Source organism: Triturus cristatus, chromosome 8 (genome assembly GCF_964204655.1).
Source record: "Triturus cristatus chromosome 8, aTriCri1.1, whole genome shotgun sequence".
NCBI lineage: Eukaryota > Metazoa > Chordata > Amphibia > Caudata > Salamandridae > Triturus > Triturus cristatus.
Window position 1 is genome coordinate 1501810993 of NC_140591.1, and position 20563 is coordinate 1501831555.

General features: G+C 44.3%; 1 long non-coding RNA gene across 2 annotated transcripts in view; it reads left to right on the forward strand.

Moving 5' to 3' along the window:
• LOC146806012 (uncharacterized) overlaps window positions 1-20563 on the forward strand; it is a 910525-nt gene that overhangs the window by 21088 nt on the left and 868874 nt on the right. For both annotated transcript variants that reach the window (XR_014967539.1, XR_014967540.1), the window contains exon 2: window positions 11901-11923. This is a non-coding gene — a long non-coding RNA (uncharacterized LOC146806012). The remainder of the gene's footprint in view (window positions 1-11900; window positions 11924-20563) is intronic.

Here is a 20563-nt window from a genome sequence, read left to right on the forward strand (position 1 = left end):
GAGTCATCACCTTGCACAATTGTTGTGTCTACATTGCAACCAGGAAATTACTTTTGAAACAGAGTGATGTGCTGCTAGTAGATTTTCTATGTGGGCCATTAGGTGTGAAACACCACATTTGTCCATGGCGTTGGCCTATAATTGTGACCTTCTGTTTTAAATGTGCAAGCATAGTAATATATCTCTAATGCAATGACAAAAGAGAAGGGATCCTGAATACCAGTAGTTGCCTCATGGCAAGTTCCCCGGATTTTTGGCTGGTGTTCTCCTACCATATATGTACAGCACCTGACCGCATCAGGATTAATTGGTGAATCACAATTAGTAGTGAAACACCTATATTCTGTTGGGAAATACTTCTGAAATAGTTTACATATTAAAAGGCATTGTGGAAAATAAATGTTGAATTCATGTAAGGTACACCGCCATGTCCTACCCTGGGTATCTAGTTTTCAGAAATGTTTGGGTTAGTAAGTCACACTGGGTAGCAGCTGAACTCGTGCATAAGTAATACCTTCATTAAGCAAGGCAAGTAAAAAATAATTTGGAAGTCGGCCAGTTCATGTGTGAAAACAGCGCTCAATAAAATCCAAATTTTCTCTTGCGAGCCATGGGAAAGGAGATGCTCTGTGTTACAGGTGGGTAGAAAGACTGTTGGTGCTTTAGGAGTAGTTCATAGGCCCTCCCACATCCAAAGTCATTCCTAAAACAAAAATGAAATCCATGGTGTATAAAGGGCTGGCTTTAATGCCGGTGACACCAGCATCTCAACAAAAAACTTGACAAACTCAGCAAAGAGATCAGAGCATATGACAAAAAATTGACCTATCCATACCTAAGTGAGGACCACTACGTGCAGGACGCACAAGGTTTTTACACCACCCGGGGAAGGCAAGGATACCGCAGATACGCAAATCTCTCCAACTCATCGTTTGGAAGTGGATCTGATAGTGGAAGTGAAAGACTGAACACAAGTACAAACAGCAGACCCTACCAGCAAGAACAACGTTTCCAGGACCAACAGGGACAACGCTTCCACGACCCACAAGGCAGTGTTCCTTTTTTAGGAGAGCAAACATGGATGAACAGGGACACCAACTGGGACAGACCAGCAAGATGGAACCGAGGACAGAACAGACCACGTGGGAACACAAGAGTAAGGTTCCAGAGGAACGACAACCATGGCGAGATCAACACAAGAAGACAGACCTACAGGTGGTGATAGAGGGAGAGACCACTTTAGAACTTGAACTTGTACTTCCTCAATTTGATATACTACACAAGTCACCAGTCACTGTTAAAGACAATCACCAACTTACAAAGAACTCCTATATCCAAGAACATGAACGGATTACTCGCATTGAACACAACACTACAACTACCATAACTAGCAAAGCTATACAAGAATCCTTACCACCTCTGGGCGAGATCAGTACCTTGGCCGTCACTCGACCAGCTGGACCCTTAGTGACCATCGACACCAACGGACCGGAAGAATCTCTAGTGGATATAACCATAGACGAAACAGAATTACAAGACATGCAACAAACTGAAGATGAAGATGATGCCAACTTTGAATATTTAGGACACAACATTGATGACTGCGAAGACTCACCAATACCAGGAAACACTAATACAAGAAACGTAACACCTGAAATAACTAGACACCGACCATCAACTCAAATTAATCCAAAAGATCCCATAATTAACATCTCTAACCACATATTGACACAAAGTGAATACGATATACTCTGTAAAGGTCTATCATTTATTCCAACCACCTTTCCGAACAACTTTAATATCAAACTCGAACTCCAGCAATTCTTCCGTAAAATACGCCTTAAATACTACTTCAAGAATAATGATAATTGGACCAAACGTACATCAGCTACCGAATTTAGGCCAGCCTCGACGTTCCTTCCTGCCACGCACCAAATGAGTGAAAAGATCCTTGCATATGAAAAGATCGTAATGGAAGAAATAATGGATCTCCTCAACAAGAAAAAATACATCAAACACAACATATCCAAAGATGAGAGACAAGCACTACATTCACTGAATAAAAACACTTCAATTGTAGTCAAAGCAGCCGACAAGGGCGGTGCTGTAGTAATACAAAACACCCAAGCCTACATTACTGAAATCAACAAACAATTGAGCTGCTCTGAAAGCTATCAAAGAATAACAAAAAACCCAACCCTGGAAATTAGCGCTCTCATTCAAACACTCACTCAGCAAGGATTGACAGACGGCTTTCTGTCACAACACGAATATAACTTTTTGAACAAAACCGATCCCAGAATACCTACCATCTACACTCTTCCTAAAATTCATAAAGACCTACAGAATCCACCTGGCCGACCGATTGTATCAGGCTGTGGTTCTATCCTCGAGCCCCTCAATCAGTTCTTGGACAGCTTTCTTCAACCATTTGTAATAGAGACACGCTCCTTTCTTCGTGACACAATGCATACTATACAGATAATGGAAAATCAGCCTTACGATAAAGAAACTCAAATCCTGGCCACACTCGATGTGTCGTCACTCTATACAAGCATCCCCCAAGAGCATGCCATCCAGGTCATAAGAAGAACGCTTGACAAACGACCATCGCCTGTCTGGATTCCTACTGAATTCTTGGTAGATCTACTTAAAATCGCAATGAAAAGAAATTACTTCATTTTTCAAAACACCTACTACCTGCAATGCAAAGGCGTAGCTATGGGAGCTGGATTCGCGCCAAGCCTGGCAAATCTATACATGGACGACTACGAGGACACTTACCTGTACGATTTAACCAACCCCTACCTAAATAACATTTCTATATGGAAGCGTTATATTGATGACGTGCTCTTGGTTTGGACAGGAAATGAACAAAGCTTAATGGAATTCAAGACCTGGCTCAACGCGCGTACAACTGATATACAATTCACCATGACCCATAACAAACAGGCCATCGATTTCTTGGATTTAACAATACAAAATGAAGATGGAAGACTATTCACCACACTTTACACCAAACCTACTGCGCGAAACACCACCCTGAAATACGATTCACACCATCCCAGATGCCTCAGGGACAACTTACCATATGGTCAATTCCTGAGACTACGGCGGAATTGTTCCAAAAGAAGCGACTTCTACAAAGAAACAGACATTCTCATAAAGAAACTAAGGGACCGTGGTTACCCCAAGGGCCTTCTAAATCGTTCGCGGAAAAGAGCCTGGTATCGACCCAGAGAAACTCTCCTAGAAATACAACCACACACAGAAGATACTCAGAAATTGGTATGTGTGACCACCTTCAACACACGCAGTCATGAAATAAAGAAGGTGCTACTAAAATACTGGAATTTGGTAAGCACGGAAATTGGGATACAGGAGAAGCCCATGTTTGCTTTTAAAAGAGCCAAAAACATCAAAGACTATGTAGTAAGTTCCTTTCTTGAAACCGAGAAACCACGAGACCTGAGACAACAACTTAATCTACCACCACTAATCGGACATTTCAAGTGTAGTGCTTGCAAGGCCTGTGAATTTACACGAACGGGTACTGCCTTTCAACACCTGGGAAAGACATATCACTTGCGACATCACAGTAACTGTAATAGTCACAATGTGATTTATGCCATTAAATGCCCCTGTGAAAAAATTTACGTGGGTCAAACAACTCAAAAAGTAAAGACCAGGATCCTGCAGCATCAAAGTAGAATCCGATGCAATGTCCAGGGAGCTCCCCTGGTTGACCATTTCACCACAAATGACCACACTGCAGATGACCTACATTGGTGGGTAATTGAAAAGGCCACAGTACATCCCAGGGGTGGCAGCATACTCCAACAACTTAATTTCAAAGAATGCAGATGGATCCACCTGCTAGACTCAGTCAAAACTGGGTTGAACGAACAGGAGGAGACATACAAGCAAATGATAAGACTGTAGAACCTTATATCCAACCGGGTTCACTCTATCTACCAACACGCTAGCTCTCTAGAAAACAACAGGCGAATCTGATTCATTTTTGTAAATTGCGCAATCTCAACTAAGGTCTCTAGTCCACTTTCCATGTGCCATGAGGTACATATACGCAATTCCTCTACGTAATTGCCTTAGACTGTTGTCACGAAATAGAATTGCCATGTAATCACACATTCCGCTGAACTACTTAATTGAATTGTTTTTTTTTTTTTTTTTTTTTTTAGATTAATTATGTCCAATGTTTGGCAGAACTCTATTTAAGTTGTTGAAATGTTTTCTCATCTGTTTAAACATGTCACTATGCTAAATGTTTTACTCATATATTGAACAATGATGTTATTCTCAATGTTTGGCAGGACTGTATTTAAATTATTGACATAATTTTCATCTGTGTTAAACCATTGTTAAACACATGTCATTGTGATATTGAACAGTGAGCTTGACGTTGATTATCATGCCTGCACTTTCACATACACTATTTAATTTACACAACATCCCTTGACTCCTGCTTAATTGAGCATGTGTGAGCATTTCACATGCACCATTCAGAATTTACACCACATCCCTTGACTCCAGGGTAACAGAGCACAGGTGTTGTCTTTCCCTGCTCTCACCGTCACGGGATAACGTGCACGTTGCAGGCACGTCAATCTGTCATTAAATACAGGCCTTTGTCTCCAGCCTCAGTACTGCATCAGACTGAGAACTGGAAGAGACGTGCATCCACCAGATCGTGGTAAGCTCACATTTTTAAGTGCTCTTATCTTTTGATTAGCCCACCTCTAGAAGCTCTTCGCTTCTTAAAACCTTCCTTTTCACTTATGTTGCAGTAAATCATCCGACTGGCTCATAAAGATTAACCCTTGGAAATTATTCCCAGACCTCCAAGATTCTTATATCTTTTGAGGTACGTTTCATTAACTTTGAAAAGCACTGTCTATGCTCGAATTTTCACTTTTAAATAGACTGACCTCCTCTTTAACCTCCGCTTCTGTAGTAATGATTAATTAGCTTTCCTTATTTTATGGTTTGGCTATATAAATGCCAGAAGTGTTTATCGCTGTGACTTGCTTTCATTTTAAGGCTTGCCCCAGGATTTTCAACATGATTAAATAACTTTGAATAGCATTGCCTATGCGCGGAGGTCTTCACCTCTAATTAGACTTAACCTTGGCATTTTCAGTAAATAATTAATTATATATTTCCATTCCTTGTTGGTTTGGTTAAATAAATGCCAGAATTGTTTACCGTTGTGACTTGCTTTCATTTAAGGCTTGTCTCAATAAATACCATGTTTCACAGCTCCGTGATTAACTTGCGCTTTAAGCTATCACAACCTTGGGAGTTCTATAAACTATATTATCACCCTATAGGTCTAAATCGTTTTTTGCTGGACTAAGAAACCCAACGCATGCGCAGTGATTCATGACCCTCTGCTCAGGGTAAGCACCACTACCTAATGGAACATCCATTTATTTCTGTTCTTTTAAACACACACCCCCAAATCAGCTTTTCATTTTATTCCATAGGCTACACACCTACCCCCCTGTCCCGAGGAAGACCCGCCGTGACGCGTATTAAATATTGCGCTTTACATAGGGTCGAAACGTCGACGCATACTATGAGTCTACACAACGCTTCAGTTCAAAAATTAACTTACACATGATGATGAAGCATATGTGATCAATCATATGGACATAATCAAAATTTGTATCCCCCCTAAAATAACCTTTTTGTGATTTCTCTATCTGTCATACTACAGTGTATCGTCTGTACTTACCACTACATGTCACTCTTTCTTCACAAATTTGTCAATTGTATAACTGTAGCCTTGTTTATTTGTAATTTCCTTTTTTCTAAAAATAATACCGATTGAAAAATTCAGCTTGGGTGTGTTTTGTTATATTTACTTATGGATATGTGTTACATGTAATGTATTTATACTGTGAACACCCTAAAGCAATTGAAACTTCCCCGACAGAACCATTGTATTCATATAATACGTATACCCAGGTTCTGAGGGACACCGGGTCACCCCATTATTTTTTGTAAAGGTGACACCAGGTGCGACAATGACCTCCTTCTCCATGTATTCCCTCACTACCACCTTCCAACAATGGCCTTCGAGTCTTAGTTTTATAGTGCCTCTCATATCAGTGTAAGGTGTCAGTGCCCTTTACATTGCATACACATTACACAGAGACAATTAATCATAAGTGTGTAAATCTGTGTATAGGAAATGTTATATCAGACAGAGGACTAGAAGGTGTAGGGGTCACAAGTTATCCATACTGGTAGGCAGTATTGTTTGAGTGCTTGGTCTGGAGAAGCACAAACTTAGAATTTAAAATGTAACACCATGGTAGGGGGTTGCTTTACTAATAAGAATTGATTTCTACCCAAGTGAAACCTTTTTGCAACCTTAGAATAACGAAAGAATGGAGAAAAAAAATCATACGCTCTAATCTATACCTTGCAGATTGCATGCAGATCTTTGATGAAAATTAATAGCTCACTGTTCTATATCAGGATTTAAACTTGTAAACTACAAGTAACAGAAGGGTCTCTCTGATAGAAGCTGTAACGCACTGACACATTTACATTGCATGCACTTTGTGATCTGCATGCTACACATGATTGCAGCTGGCATTTTAACCTTCTGTACTACTTTATGATGAGTCAAAACTTCAGCTAGACAAAACTCAGGTCTCTCAGCAATAAGGCCATTATTCACCAGTTATCTTAACATTTTAATATTTGCCTGAAAATTAATGGAGGCAAGGAATGCGGCAGAAGGTGCTTTTAAAACCATATTGTACTTAAAAACACAGCCCCCCTCAAAGTCAGCACCCAGTGCTGTAGCACCAATCACAATGCCCTAGAGCCGGACCTGAGTACATAGTCAGCACCCGGTACGGTATCACCAATTGCACTGCCCTCGAGCCGTACCTGAGTAGATAGTGGGCTTCCCTTCACCACCCCACAGGGCAGAATTGCAGTAAGTCTCCCAATCAACCCAGTAAAACTGTCTGGGGCAGAGTCACATCCCAATATCTGGCCAGCCAACTGCCACACCTTTTTTCGGTCTACTTTTACCTGGTGTTTAGTGGACATGTGTTTCCCTGTGGATGATTGGGGATAACCTTCCCAATCTGCCCGTAGGGGGACAGAAAGACTGTTGTTCTCAAGGTGGGGAGTGCATAGGTCATGTCCAGTGGGAGCAAAACCCCCAACAATAACTTCAAAATATTCAATGGTTGTCTAGGGTGCTTTCTACCTCTCCCAGTAGGGAGGTTGGGGGTAAACACACCATATAAGTCCACTGCGGGTAAAAAAAATGATTATGCTGAGTGTGGAGGAACAAAGGACAATGCCAGACCAGTCAATCAAAAATATTCCCTTGTGGCCAAGAAGGCTTTCTGCCCTCAGAGAAGATTAGTGGTAAACTATCTACCCCACAGGGGGCAGAAAGACTGCTGTGCTAGGGTAAGGAGTGTGAAGTCCCATGCCCTTGGAATGCACCCCACTAAACAGAGAATTGTGCAGTTCTCTTGCACCTAAAGGATTTTCTTCCCTTTTGGGGAGCACATTGGGGATATACACCCCATCAAACCCCCGGGGGATAGAAAATATAATTTGTCCAAGGTAGGGGACCACTCCCCTCAAAACAATTAAGTGTTCATTTTCTTTGTGTCTACCTGGCTTTCTTTTCCTCAGGGAAGCACAGGCCCATGCCCAGAGGGGCCGCTACCATCCCGTAAAGAAAAGATAATTGATGTCTAGTGGGGAAGATCCCTGCAGAGAGATCTTGTGCTGAGTGTGATTCCCAGGCAGGGATCCAGTAGGGAGAGACAGCAGTGGAAAGAGGACAATTTCCCCTTTTTAATGATGCCTTTTATATGTGAAGCAATGTGCCCCCACTCCATTAGTACAGTTTGCTTTCACTTTGATGTACTATGATAGAGCAAAATAAAAAAAAATCAAGCTGGGGATGCGAGCAAAGCTTACCTTGCATCCCGACTTAGATTTTTGAAAACAAAAAGCTTCTAATTTTAAAATAGGTGCATTTTCCTTTCAAGTACAGAGGAGCACCAGGTAACACTCTCCACACTACAGATGGAGAGCAGAGGATGATAATTTGTCGTCCTCCACTCAAAAGTGATTAAATATGGGATGTATATTCTGTGGGTACTTAACCATTAGCATATGAAGTGCTCTGCTTGTGGCTCCAAAGTAAACACTTCTGTGGCACAAATAAAAGTCTGGAAACATTGGGGCATATTTACTAATTTTGTCACACAGTGCAGCACAGAAAGTCATCTTGCTGCACTGTACTGCATGACAGGGAAAGGGCAGCAATGCACCTTATTTAAAAGAATACTGTGCATTCCTAATTTGTCTCCTGCAGTAGTGCCATTTTGCCTTACTAGCGCCAACACATTCACCCTTGCACCAGGATTCAAGGGTGCCTGTGTTGCATAAAGGATTATTATTGTGCAGGAAAGGGCACCTTTCTGCACAAAAACAATCCAGTTGAGATCGGCTGATCAGTGGAAAGTGACTGTTCCCAGGTTCTGGAAGTCAAGATGGGGCGAGCGTGCCTTTTCTAAGGCAGTGGTCAGCCTTTGGAACACTCTCCCTGCACATATTGTGAACCATAATTCCTATCCGTGTTCCACAGGCACATAAAAGCGTGCCTCTTTTTGCAACCATAATTCCTTCTGATGGTCTCCCCCGTTTGCTTTTGATGGTTATAGTGCTTTGATGCCTTTATGGTTATATGCCCTTTCTAAAATCAAATTAAAAATTCAAATTCAGAAGATTTTCCCAATTGGTGAGTTTCACTAGCCATGAGTGGGACGTCACGTCTCAAGATATGCCTTTATTTTCTGAATACACTTCTAGGAAGACACATTGGTTATCGACCTACAAATTATTTGTTGTATCAGTGGTCAATGATGGTGTATGGAGTGAGTGGTGAATTTTATAGGGAGGATTGCCTTTTGTGAAGTATTTAAAATTATAAATGCAAAAGCAACAGTTGATGGACAGAATGCAGAACAATGTCATACATTCACCCCAGTACAGAGATCTGTGCCTAATTCCATCGTTTTTTTGCTCACCATGCCATTCCAGTTTGAACCCAGCCATATGCAAATCAGTCTTGACCCTGTGCCTCATGGGAACAGTCCAGCCCAAACTGCCAAGCCAGGTCCTCCCTGGACTGGAAACAAGCATCCTAAGACCGGTTTCGGGGTTTCACCCCTCTTCAGCCAGGATAGCTTGATTCCAGTGGCATGGAGAGCACGGGACTCACGTCTGAGCATACCCGTCCCACTCGGGGTGACAAATGCAAAAACAACAGTTGATGGACAGAATGCAGAACAATGTCATACATTCACCCCAGTACAGAGATCTGGGCCTAGATCCATCGTTTTTTTGCTCACCATGCCATTCCAGTTTGAACCCAGCCATATGCAAATCAGTCTTGACCCTGTGCCTCATGGGAACAGTCCAGCCCGAACTGCCAAGCCAGGTCCTCCCTGGACTGGAAACAAGCATCCTAGGACCGGTTTCGGGGTTTCACCCCTCTTCAGCCAGGATAGCTTGATTCCAGTGGCATGAAGAGCAAGGGACTCATGTCTGACCATACCCGTCCCACTCGGGGTGACAAATGCAAAAACAACAGTTGATGGACAGAATGCAGAACAATGTCATACATTCACCCCAGTACAGAGATCTGGGCCTAGATCCATCGTTTTTTTGCTCACCATGCCATTCCAGTTTGAACCCAGCCATATGCAAATCAGTCTTGACCCTGTGCCTCATGGGAACAGTCCAGCCCGAACTGCCAAGCCAGGTCCTCCCTGGACTGGAAACAAGCATCCTAGGACCGGTTTCGGGGTTTCACCCCTCTTCAGCCAGGATAGCTTTGTTCCAGTGGCATGGAGAGCAAGGGACTCACGTCTGACGATACCCGTCCTACTCGGGGTGACAAATGCAAAAACAACAGTTGATGGACAGAATGCAGAACAATGTCATACATTCACCCCAGTACAGAGATCTGGGCCTAAATCCATCGTTTTTTTGCTCACCATGCCATTCCAGTTTGAACCCAGTCATATGCAAATCAGTCTTGACCCTGTGCCTCATGGGAACAGTCCAGCCCGAACTGCCAAGCCAGGTCCTCCCTGGACTGGAAACAAGCATCCTAGGACCGGTTTCTGGGTTTCACCCCTCTTCAGCCAGGATAGCTGGATTCCAGTGGCATGGAGAGCACGGGACTCACGTCTGAGCATACCCGTCCCACTTGGGGAGACAAATGCAAAAACAACAGTTGATGGACAGAATGCAGAACAATGTCATACATTCACCCCAGTACAGAGATCTGGGCCTAAATCCATCGTTTTTTTGCTCACCATGCCATTCCAGTTTGAACTCAGCCATATGCAAATCAGTCTTGACCCTGTGCCTCATGGGAACAGTCCAGCCCGAACTGCCAAGCCAGGTCCTCCCTGGACTTGAACAAAGCATCCTAGGACCGGTTTCGGGGTTTCACCCCTCTTTAGCCAGGATAGCTTGATTCTAGTGGCATGGAGAGCACGGGACTCACGTCTGAGCATACCCGTCCCACTCGGGGTGACAAATGCAAAAACAACAGTTGATGGACAGAATGCAGAACAATGTCATACATTCACCCCATTACAGAGATCTGGGCCTAAATCCATCGTTTTTTTGCTCACCATGCCATTCCAGTTTGAACCCAGCCATATGCAAATCAGTCTTGACCCTGTGCCTCATGGGAACAGTCCAGCCCGAACTGCCAAGCCAGGTCCTCCCTGGACTGGAAACAAGCATCCTAGGACCGGTTTCTGGGTTTCACCCCTCTTCAGCCAGGATAGCTTGATTCCAGTGGCATGGAGAGCACGGGACTCACGTCTGAGCATACCCGTCCCACTCGGGGTGACAAATGCAAAAACAACAGTTGATGGACAGAATGCAGAACAATGTCATACATTCACCCCAGTACAGAGATCTGGGCCTAAATCCATCGTTTTTTTGCTCACCATGCCATTCCAGTTTGAACCCAGCCATATGCAAATCAGTCTTGACTCTGTGCCTCATGGGAACAGTCCAGCCCGAACTGCCAAGCCAGGTCCTCCCTGGACTGGAAACAAGCATCCTAGGACCGGTTTCGGGGTTTCACCCCTCTTCAGCCAGGATAGCTTGATTCCAGTGGCATGGAGAGCACGGGACTCACGTCTGAGCATACCCGTCCCACTCGGGGTGACAAATGCAAACACAACAGTTGATGGACAGAATGCAGAACAATGTCATACATTCACCCCAGTATAGAGATCTGGGCCTAAATCCATCGTTTTTTTGCTCACCATGCAAAAATCATATGCATTAAATCCTTGCACGAGAAAAACTAAAGCTGACCTTTGCACACCCCCTTTAAATATTGTCGCTCTTGTTTTGTGCAATGTTTTGAGCATTTTGCAGTCTGAAGAGCCTTTAATACCGGAACCTCAGGGAGAGGTCCTTTGTTTTGTTATTCATTGCCAAACTCTCTTGTGCCCAGCCTATTCATGGGTGTTTCAAAGGTACAACAGTGGGTACTTTTAAGTTAACTTCAGACATTATCTATAAAGATGCCATCAGCATTTATCTGCTAATCAACTCCATGATCGGAATTTTGGTTTAACAACTTAACAGCAGGTAAGTATGCCCCTCTTGTTGTTATATCACATCTGATTATTTTCAGGAGGAACTCAAAGGGAGAGACAACTTCAGTTAGACAGGATATGCAAGAGATGTGATTACTTTTGCTTTTCAAATTATCAATAATCAACAGATATTTTAACTGCAGTATTTATTAACCTTCTTTGTGTCTGTTTCCATTTTGTTTTGTTTTGTAGACTTCGTCGACTCTCGTCCACAGGTAAAAGGATGTGACAAATGTACTCCTCATATATACTTTATGAAGTGCTCTCTGACTTTTCTTGTAGAATGTGATTTCTAACAACAGTGCATTGCATGAACTATCTGTTATTTTAGAAGAGACAGACTCAGAAATGTTTGCACCAAAGCACCTGTCTAACTTTAGCACAAATTCGTTTAAGGGGTGTAATACATTATATTGATATTACAGTGAACAGGAAGGAAGTCACATGAAGGAGAGGAACTAAATGGAGAGGTTGAAGTTGAATGACAAATATCAACAAATAATTTCGATATTCAAACTGAGTGCATCATTTACAAAAACAGGACGCAGCGTAGCGCTGCAAGCCATTTTGCTGCGCAGGCTGCATTTTCAACAATATGACGCATCCATGTGCTTTCCCCTGCACTGGAGCACAATTGTCTGCCATGCGTCAGTGCATGCATCGTTGCAACATGTTGAAAGGGTGCCTACATTACAGTAATGATTCTATTTGTGCAGGAAGGGACACCTTCCTGCACAAAAACAATCTGATGGCATTTTCCTCTTTCTATGCATGTAGAAATAGGAAGAAACAAGGAGAAGTAAAAGTATTTCTCCTTGTTGCGCCACTCCTATGTCGCCCCTGGGGGAGGTGTAGAATTCTGACACATTCTCAGCTTTACAAAGCTTTTTACATCTGGGACTGTGTCAGGTCCCATGGATGCTGCATGGGAACACCCGCAGCAACACCCAGAGTAGTGCGTGAAAAGGGCTCATATTTACAAGGCAATGAAAAGTCATGCAGGGTGACTTTACGTTGGCTTGTAAATATGGGACGGCACACTGCGCTACTGGTGCATCAAAAGAAGTGACGCACGTGCGGTGCAATGGGCTTGTAATTGAGGCCCTGAGTATTTAGGAAGGTAGAGAGTAACAACAATCAACATCCGTACATTGTAAAGTGCAGATCTGAATGTTGGATAGCATCTGTATCTGTATGAAAAAGTGAGGGTTCAATCTGACTCAGGGAGCCTGGGGCACTAAACCCTACTTTAAAAGCACATTTCTGAGTGCTGCTCTCTGATGATTTATTGCGACTACTTGTGATGTCCCTGGGCTTTTATGTATTCAATGAAACAACCCACAGCTCCTAAAACCCTGAGCTCTGGATGTAAAATTCCTAGCCATGTACCCGGGGCTATGACATCCAGGGATTGACACATCACTTCATCCTGTAGTCTGCTCATACCCAGGATAAAGTGTTCTTCGACACCCAGGATGGAGTGCTTCAATACCTACACTCTGATTAAAATACCCCCTCACAATGGGGTGTAATTTACCCAGTGGTCTCTAAAACAAGCATCCTGGATGCTCCTAACAACCACAGGCTTGTCTCTCCCAGTACCTACTAATGCCCCAATGATCTACTCATCTTGAACCTTGAGGGCTTCCAAAAGTGAGAGGATCCTCATTCCTTGTACTCTTGGTGGACCCCCCACTCAGACACCTGGTTGCTGGAAATTTACCCTTTTCTTGTCTCTCACCTGATTTTCTTTTTTGGGGCCTTTTTACTGAATACTATTTTTTCTGGCAATGCATGGTTGGGGCACAATTTATAGTTATCACAGAGAACTATAACATAATTATTCTGGTGAAATTTGACACATAATTGTCCCTTTAACTTTAGGTTTTTTCAGTAAATTTCTTTGGGTTTTTAAACATTTAATATATCAATGTACTTTACATGTACACCTAACTATAACGTTCCTTTAACCTTTAGGTTTTTTCAGTTAATGTCATTTAAAAAAAAAAATTAAAGCTAATTCACATGTACTCCTAACTATAACGTCCCTTTAACATTTGGTGTTTTTCAGTGAATTTCTAAGATTTTTTTAATGCAAAGTCACATATTATTACCATACCTAACTATAACGTCACTTTAACCATTGTTATTTCTAAAGATTTTATCTTTTTTCTCACATAAATAAAAATGTTATTACCATATATAACGCCAATCCCATGGTGCCCTCAACCTTCACTTTGTGCAGCCTGGGGTTGGCCACAGAGTGTGCCCTACGACCAGTCCCTGTAACATACAACAATGTCTCAAAATGGTGTCAGTTGGAGGTCAATTACAATTAGCACAATTAATTGCTGAGAAATACATAAAGACGGGGAGAAAACCAGGGAGACAAGATTCTTTGCAATATAAATTGTATTAGTGCATTTACACATTTGACATATTCAGTTTCATGTGATCAAACAAACGAAGAGTTGCACTGTGTTACATTGAATGACATGTAACCTGTTGGATATTGTGCACAAGTGCTCATGAAGGATTGTGACGGGCCAAGCGACACATGAGATAGTATGTACAGCTGCAGTGAAGGGTGCAACGAAGAACAAGTGAGGTTTAAAATTATACAGAGTAAGCATAGCCAAACAATCAATGATAATGAATACAAAACTAATCAAGTAGGGTATCCTTGAGGGGAGAGCCGAGAGTTCCACTGTGAAAGTCAAAGACGTTTGGCCTGTAGGGTTGTTAGGCCATCATCATTTTAAGGGCACACCGTCGAAAGTCCGGGTGGATGGGTACAAGGTCCTAGGAAACCCTAGACGTACCAAGGTTATAAGTGACGGAGTGGAGGTCCAAAGCGATAACAGGGGCACGCAGAGTTGCGTGTGTGGAAGAGCAGGAAACCACGGCTGCTTGTAAAGAGACTTGGTGAAAGCTAGGCATGTGGCGGGATGAATCACGGGGTCAGCATCAGTCAGGCTCTGTGAAACGACCAGTCCCTGCGTGTAATCCACTGTTTGTAACCAACTCTCTGTCAAGCATGTGGTATGTTTTCCATTTATTTTCTAGTATTCAATTTGATTAAATGCATTTTTGTACTTTTTTTTAACCTATTATATGTTATAATAAGTACCTAGGGGCATATTTACCAAATTCTAATGCAGCTCAGAAAGTCAAATTGCTGTGCTACATTGTGCCAGAGGGAAAGGGCAGGGGTGCATCATATTTATGGCAACACAATGCATTCCTGTTCTTTCAATTGCGCTGGCTTCATTTAGGCAGCCTTGTGACAACAGAGACACCCTTGCATCATGGTGCAAGGATGCCTGTGTAGTAGTCAGGATTGTTTTGGGCAGGAAGATGCTCCTTACTGCACAAAAGCATCCTGAGAAGCTCTTTTTTTCTCTCTCTTTGTGTGCTACAGAATACAGCACATGTAGAAAGATGGAAAAAAGAGTAGAACTAGTCATATTTCTCCTTGCTGTGCATTCCCTGAGGAGACGTATGGTTCCGGTGCTTCCTCAGGAGCAAATTTGCCAGATGCTTGCGTCACGTTTGCACCACACAAAACTGGGGATGCACCAAAACGTTACGCCTCCTCAGGGGATGAGTAACAAGGAAAAATATCCCAATTTCTCCTAAGTTTTCCTCTTTCTATGTGTACTGCATTCCTCACGTTGACTTGCTATGCAACATTGCATCAGAATTTCGTAAGTGTCTCCGGTTTTACAAGGTCTTGTAAATATGGGGATGCATTAAAACCCATGCAGGTTGTGTGGGAACACCCACCACAATACCCATGGAATGCCTACACAGGGTAAAGAAGTGCAACCCAACGACTTGAGCAGTGTTGTGCTACTCCAGATTGATGAGGCCACTCAAACCGATGCAAAGGGGCTTTGTGTGGCTTTAAAAATCTGACTAAGAGGCAGGCATCATGCATGTACCACTTTGCGTAGTACAAATGTGCCACAAGTCTAACATAAATATGCCCCATAATATATATATGTATGATTTTTCTTGGGATCTGATGTGTCAGAAGCATGGCCAAAATAAGGATAATGCTTTTCCTTCCTGTTCTGGAGGTCGGGGTTGCTCTGCAGATTTTTCTGTTTTGAAAGAATATATATTGCCTATATTGCATCTTAGTACAAGTTTCAAAAAGTCTAAAGGTGTACTGTTAGGCCTACAAATGTATGATTTCTTCTTTTTGTCAAACATATCATCATTGGCGTTTAGCATATACTTCGTATACTATATCAAAAGCAGTATCCAAGCCATAATACAAAGCATCGCATCGTTAGAAATAACAAAGTTGAATTTGTGTATTCAGTCCAAGTCCAAGCCTTCTTGCGTAACAAACCTTGAGGAACAAGTACAGTGTCTGGTAATATAAAGGCATGGGGTGTCCCCACCTTAAGGATGCATATGTTCAACTCGTCTTTCTTTTGCAACAGGATTTTACTTTAAACTTTCCAACTGGGAAGGTACCCCTAAAATACCCCAAAAAATCCCCCCCTCCCAACAAACAACATGGGTGGTGGCGGCAGCGTGTAATAGCCCTCATCGCAGCCACCGACGACATCAGAACCCTGATCGACAACGGGGAAACAGCGGCCCTCATCCTCTTGGACCTCTCTGCGGCGTTCGACACCGTCTGCCACCGCACCCTCGTGAAGCGCCTCAGCAACATCGGAATCCGAGAGAAAGCACTGGAGTGGATCATCTCGTTCCTCGCCGGAAGAACCCAGAGAGTCCGCCTCCCTCCGTTCAGATCAGAAGCCACCGAAGTCATCTGCGGCGTACCACAAGGATCTTCACTCAGTCCAACCCTCTTCAACGTCTACATGAGCCCCCTCGCAGCCATCGCACGCCAACACAACCTCAACATCATCTCCTACGCCGACGACACCCAGCTGATCCTCTCCCTCACCAACGACCCCACCACCGCCAGAGCCAACCTACACGAAGGGATGAAAGACGTCGCAGACTGGATGAGGAACAGCCGCCTTAAACTGAACTCAGACAAGACGGAAGTCCTCATCCTGGGATCATCACCCTCTGCCTGGGACGACTCCTGGTGGCCCCTGGCCCTGGGCACCGCTCCCAAACCAACGGACCACACACGCAACCTGGGCTTCATCCTGGACTCCTCCTTGTCGATGACCAGACAAGTCAACGCGTCTCATCTTCATGCTTCAATGCCCTGCGCATGCTCCGCAAGATCTTCAGATGGATCCCCACCGAAACCAGGAAGACCGTTACCCAGGCACTTGTCACCAGCCGACTGGACTACGGGAACACCCTCTATGCCGGAACCACAGCCAAACTTCAAAAAAGACTCCAACGCATCCAGAACGCCTACGCACGACTCATCCTGGACCTCCCCCGACACAGCCACATCACCGGACACCTGAGAGACCTGCACTGGCTCCCCGTCAGCAAGAGAATCACGTTCAGACTCCTCACCCACGCACACAAGGCGCTCCACGACCTGGGCCCCAAGTACCTCAACGACCGCATGACCTTCTACACGCCCCCCCGCCAGCTACGATCGACCAGCCACGCCCTCGCCACCGTTCCACGCATCCGCAGAGCCACCGTGGGAGGAAGATCCTTCTCCTACCTGGCTGCCAAGACCTGGAACTCCCTCCCCACCCACCTGCGGCGAACCCAGGACCATCTCTCCTTCAGAAAGCAGCTCAAGACCTGGCTGTTCGAGCAGTGACATACCCCTCCCCCAGCGCCTTGAGACCCTCCCGGGTGAGTAGCGCGCTTTATAAATGCCATTGATTGATTGATTGATAGCGGAGTTTCATGGTCTATTCAGGCGGTATACATTTAAAATTGAAAGAGATGCATACCCCTAACTGAGGACGGACAGACGGCCAGAGGCAACACTCATGTAAGAAAGGCAACCAGAGGTCCCCACTTGTATTCAAAACTTTTATAATCATTGCGGAGGATATCTTTTGCGACCCCTATACATATCCACATAATGGCATTATCTGCCTTGGTTTGGTGTTCGAGAGCTGGATACCTAGGAGGACCCCTTCTATGGTAGTTGGTATGAGGTAGCCCAACATACTCTTAATTTGCGCTAAGATTTCCACCCAAAATGGTCTTATTGTGGGACAGTCCCACCAAATGTGTTGGAAATCGCCTAGCAATCCGCAGCCCCTCCAGCATCTATCGGATGTATTCAGAAAGACCTTTTTAAGCTTAGTGGGGTAGAGGTACCAGTCCATCAATGTTTTCAAGTGGGCTTCCCTGAGTTCCAGAGAGTGATTACATTTTGTTATATCTGACAAAACCGAGCCCATTCCTTATCATGTACGTCCCTTTGTATTACCCTCTCCCACATATCCATGTACCTAGGACGTGAAGAGTGTGTGTATGACAGAAGAAAATTGTATAGGAATGAAATCATCCCTCTCATGGAGCCTACCTTCAGCACAAATGTCTCAAAACATGTTCTCTCTCTTGTAGCCGCTTCACGAATGTGAGGGGTAAGGGCCCAGTGTTTGAGTTGGAGATAATGGAAGTGTTTATCAGGTTCTAAATGAAACTCTTGTCTGCAGTTGTCGAAAGTGAGAATGTCATAATTGTGAAATAGATGGGAAAGCACAATGCAACCGCGTTCTCCCCAGTTATCAAAGGGTCCCTCTTGAAGGGCTGGGGAAAGGCCGGATTGAAGTGTATTGGTGGATAAGGGGAGGGAAACGTGGTCCAGTGATCATCCCTGGATATAGAGTCCCAAACTTTCAAGGTAGTGTGGGTGGGAGTGCTAATATAAGCATTCGCTGGTCTGTCCTTCTTGGGCTTCCATATGAGGTCCCAGATTGTCCTCCCGGCAATGGCTCGGTCCATATGGAACCAGTGTTTCTCTGATTACCTTTTCAACCATTCCACCACAATCTGTAATTGCGTAGATTTATAGTAAAGGCCAATGTCTGGCAATCCTACTCCAGCTTCTGTTCTAGAACGTCTCAATATTGAGAAGGATAGTCAGGTCCTCCCTCCCTGCCATAGGAACCACGTGAGCAGTGATTTAACTTTAGGTAAAAACTCCTTATCGAGCTCAATAGGCAATGCCTGAAAAAGATATAACATTTTGAAGAGTACCGTCATTTTGACTGCGTGTATGGGGCTGAGCTAGGAGATAAAAAGGGGTTTCCAGCGTTTAAGATCATTTTGGAATTGGAGAAGAGCAGCCTTAAAGTTAGCTTTGTAAAGTCCTTCCACTTACGGAGTCAACTGGATTCACAGATACTGAAGGGAGTGGCTAGACCATTGGAGTGGAGAAAGTGTCTGCAGTGTGCCAGCCTCATCATTTGGGACAGTTACATTAAGTATATGCGATTTATCGAGGTTAACCTTGAAACCTGCTACTGCCTCATATCTGGCCAGTTCTAACTGTAGTGTGGGGAGAGAGAGCGACAGGTCTGTGAGAGATAAAAGCACACCATGCGAAAAAGCGATATTTTGTGGGTATCCCTGCCAAATAGAATCCCTTTAATCGCAGGAGCCTCCCGGATGCATATCAACAGTGGTTCAATGCTGAGAACAAACAGCAGGGGTGACTACAGGCATCCCTGTCTAGTGTATGATTTCTTTTTGTATAAACAATTGATTTTTTTATTTTTTTTATTTTATTAATGTTCCTCAAAAGAAAAAAAGAAAAAAACCAAATAACAAATAACAACAATCAGAAGGGTGTGGGAGGCAAGATGGCGGCTGGTGCTCTGGCCGAGTGAGCTGGACCTGAGCGCTCCCCGCGGTTGATTCTCCCCCTTTTTTCGTATGCCACGATTTGGATCTGACTCATGAGGCTGCGGTATCCGAGAAAAAGCTGTCAATAATTGTATTTAAAGTGGGATTTTGCTGTTGGAAATCTACCAGCGATGATAATACTTACAGCAGCGTCTTTTTTCATCTGGGCGCGCAGAGGCTCCTGGCGGTTTGGCGCTTTGCACTGTGGAGCGCAGTGTTTCCTTTCTTCAACTCTCCTGACTGCCGGCAAAACCTCCCTGCCTCCGGTAGAATGCCGCCGAAGTCGGCCGTCAAGACCTCAGCAAGGAGATCCAAATCCCGCAGCGGTCAGCCCGTAACGGGTGCAGAGTCTACAGCCGGGGGATTGGTGAAGGTAGCACCCGCGGATATTGGTCCTGGCGTTGTTGTTGGTTCTGCGCCTCGCGTGAAGATTTCTGCGGGTAGGCTCTCCCTGCTTCTACTTCTGCAGTAACGGCCATGATAAGACACACAGCGCCGCTGTTTGTGAAATGCTCAGCTAAAGGTGTGCCACAGACGGTATTTAAATCTGGTGATGCTGAGATGTTGCAAAATTCAGACTCTGTCCTGAATTCTCAAGTGGAGGGGCATAAGCTGGCTGATCGAGGGGATGAAAATGTCGTGAGTCAATTAGCAGCTATTGATTTGGCTGCTGGTTCTCTCGCTGACCTGGCTGGTTTCTCAGGGTGCATTCTGGGACCCGAAGTTCTCCCTAGCAGGTCGGTAGAGGCCTCGGGTGGTACTCTGGAGATTGGACTTCTTCAGGGGGGCGCCGCTTGTGGCAGGGCGGGGTCCAAGCCGGATAATGACCCGTTAGATAATTTCTTCTCCCTGTCTGATGCATCCACGATCTCAGATGATGATGATGACACAACTAACAGGGACTGGGCTGAGTATGAGGCCGGGTCAGCCAGTCAAGGAGAGATCGATGACTGTGCATCGGGTGGATATATGAATCTGGCTCCCCCAGGCGGTACAGTTCGGAAAAGTAAGACTTTGAGCAGACAAGCGACCTCTTTGGGCCCCATTCTACCTGATAACATCTCTGACTCTCAGGTGGAGAATCT